The following is a 3,650-nucleotide window of genomic DNA, read 5'->3' as shown; positions in this document are numbered from 1 at the left end:
TTCAAAAATAAAAACATCATCGCTTTCTCAAAATCACATAAAGCCATATTATAACATCGACTGAGATAAAGAATAAAATGAAATATTAAAAACACGATGTATCTCGCTGCATTGCGCGAGTACGCTTCTAGTTTGTATTAATACAAGGTCAAATCATACATTATAAATGTAAAAAGAATGTCTTGACGTTGATATATGTGAAAGGTTAATTTTTTTTTTGATCATATCATTATATATGCATTGTTAATTAAACGAAACAGAACTCTTCGACTCTGTGAATCTGTAACCTAAAAAATGTAAATATTCACCGTGATCATTAAATCAATAATTATCACACGTTATTTTGTTGATTTATTCATATAGATGTATTCACATCATCCATAATTTATACGTCAATCAGATATATGAAATGACACATAATTAACAAATAACTATTTGATGATGTCAGGCGACAAAAAAGCCATGTCCCACGTTGATAATTCAGTTACAACTAAAATGCGTAAACCAGCCCTTGATGTGCAATGCATTTGTTTTGATGTGATGTACTCACGTAAATTGATGACATTAGAGCAGATATAAAGGCGTTGCAGCTCTTTTAGAATTGTGTTTGCTATGGATATGTAGTTTTTATGCTGACTATCTAGAGGGTTACTGACTTACTGTCGTGTGTACCTGATGTACCTCTCATTTTTCATTTTTGGAGCAAGGCGATGTAAATTTATCGTAGAGCCGTCGATTTTTTTGGTAGAAAATACATAAACTATCAGCAAATTAATACACTAAGGGGTTGTTTACCAAAACTTACCCGGGTAAGCGTTTACCAAGTAACATTATCTTACCGGATGAATACGACAAGGATCAAGAATCTTACTCAGTAAGAGAGAAGGTAAGGACCAGGAGTCTTACCCGGTAAGTAAAAGCGATGATTCTTACCACGTTAAGCGCTTATTTGGTAATTTATTGCATACGATATCGTTTTGGTGGACTAAAATCTTACCCGATAAATAAGTGATGGTGTTGAATTTACCGGTAAGCTCTTACCAAGTAACATTATCTTATCGGATGAATATGACAAGAATCAAGAATCTTATCCAGTAAGAGCGAAAGTAAGGACTGAAAGTCTTACCCGGTAAATAAAACCGATGACTCTTACCACGGTAAGCGCTTAGCGGATAAATTATTGCATATGATACCATTTTGGTGGACTAAAATCTTACCCGATAAGTAAGTGATAGTGTTGAATTTTCCGGTAAGTGCTTACCTGAGTAAGTGTTTGGTAAACAACCTCTAATATTTAAAAGTTATAGTCATGAAATTTATAATAACAAGACAATGCATGGGTGATGAACTCCTTCATCGGATAAGGATTGGGCAATGAGAGGTCTATCCGGCCAAGGCTTGGGCGATGAGTACTCAATTCGGTCGAGGCCTGGGCGGTAAATACTCAATCCGACCAAATCCTGAAAGATAAAAGCTTAAAGGTACAAGCAAGCTTTGGGCGATGACCAAGTCTCATCGGATAAAGTGTGGGACGGTGAAGAATATCAACCGACCTAATATATCGCCACTTATCTAATGCCTCGACATGTTAATTTGAATCCAAATACATCACATAATTTCATGTATCAAAGTAAATCATGTATGATGTAATAACACGTATTTTACAAAAGCTTTGTAAAAAATCCTCTCGTTCGAAGCTCCCCTAAAGTTCTCCAAAACAATCTATATAAGCATCTTAGTGAAAAAGGAAGGTATGAGGCGGTGCATGGGTGAGATTAATAACTCATGATGAATATCAAGATTGGTTTTTACATATTAATACAATTTGAATAAATAAGAGTTATGGTTACAATTACAATCTATCGATGAAAAGAATTGTATGACAATTTAATCCAATATACTTAAAATCTAACATATTTAAACGATTCCACAAATGTGTTCGACTTTCATCAAGAGCAAATAATCAAGAGCTCGAGAGCGAGACCGAGAGTTCTAGAGCAATTGAATGAGAGATGAATGAGAGAATCTTTAATAACTCTGATGAATATCAATTTGAATCTCACATTGGGGGATGAGAAAAAGACATATAAGTATGAGAGGATGAAGACATAAGAAATGTGTCAAAAGTATCTTGAGAACATGAAAAGATAATAATGTGCATTGGTAACTTGTACTATATGTTATTTTAATTGTAGATTAAAAGATTTTAAGACTGAATGCATAGAGTAATAATATTTAATACATTATGAGTTGTTTATAAGACTTTGTATATAAATGTATAATACTTTTGTGCATTAAAAATTGTTTTTAAGATTTTTAATAAATCTGATTTATAAAGTAGTATAAATTATTTATTTATGATGATGATATGATGATGAGGATGTTGTATCTATATATGAGTAGTGGAATCCAGTTGTCTATGGGTTTCAAACACATGTATTGCATTCGACAAAAATGACGTATATTAAATATAAGAAATATAATTGATTAAATCATAATTATCTTCTTATTAAATGAAGAAGAAGATCAAAATTAAACTTTAATGGATAATTATCAACGTTTATTATGGACCATGTTCATTTTTATACGACAAAGTAACCCGACGTTTAATCGAGTTGTAACATCTTCAAACTGTAGGTATTGAGTTAAAATTGAGTTACAGTCATTTGATCCCAAACCAACCTGATGAACTCAATATTCTTTTATTTTTTTGATTTAATATGATTGTTAAGTCTCTATATATACATTAGACGATTACATCATCACCTACACCTCTTCATATACATATATTTTCTATATCTTCTCCATCACTATAACTCCTTCGTATATATGTTTAGTAAATGTAAATATATATATATATATATATATATATATATATGTGTGCAAATTGAGAAAAATAGTTGAATGCGATATACTTAAGATTTAAGGGGTATGAATAAACTGTACTAAATGATTGATGATGAAAACAATTATTATGAGTAGAACAAATTGAAGGGTATGAGAGTATTTTCAGATACCAAAGTATCAACTCGACCAGCCCACACAGTTTGGGTTGAATTGAATTGAGATTTTTCAAACCGGAAGCATTGTATTGAGTTGTTCTAGAGGTGGATTCAGGATATTTTGACAGTGATATTACAAAATCATTATCATAATAAATAAAAATTAAATGTTAATTATAAAAGTATTACACAGACTCGACTCTGTCTTTGGCTATATTTTAGGTTGATTGTATACAAATTAAATATTTATGTTATTAAAAATAGATACACTAGTTTTTTCTGAATTTTTTTCCACTTAAAACTAATCGATTGGGCAAACACCAACGAATTACTCGCTTCATTCACAACATGAGTTCTACATGATCGGATCAAGATATAACATATTAATCTCAAATATAAATAAATAAACTGTAAAGTTTAAAGAGTTAACACCAAATATAAACAAACTAACCTACATCGTTAATCCCAAATTAACAAATAAACCCTGAAGTAAAAAAATTAGCTCCTAATCTATACTATATTATAAAGCATTTGACAAAAACTCTTAAAAACCACTTTTTATGCATAAAATATTGTTTATTAATGCATATTACTTAAAACTCAAGATTACAAGTAGATTATGCGTAAGTACAACTTATTAAAGCTTCA

This window comes from Cynara cardunculus (genome assembly GCF_001531365.2).
Source record: "Cynara cardunculus var. scolymus isolate 2C chromosome LG 3, CcrdV1, whole genome shotgun sequence".
Classification (NCBI taxonomy): Eukaryota; Viridiplantae; Streptophyta; class Magnoliopsida; order Asterales; family Asteraceae; genus Cynara; species Cynara cardunculus.
Note: the sequence above shows the minus strand (reverse complement) of the source record.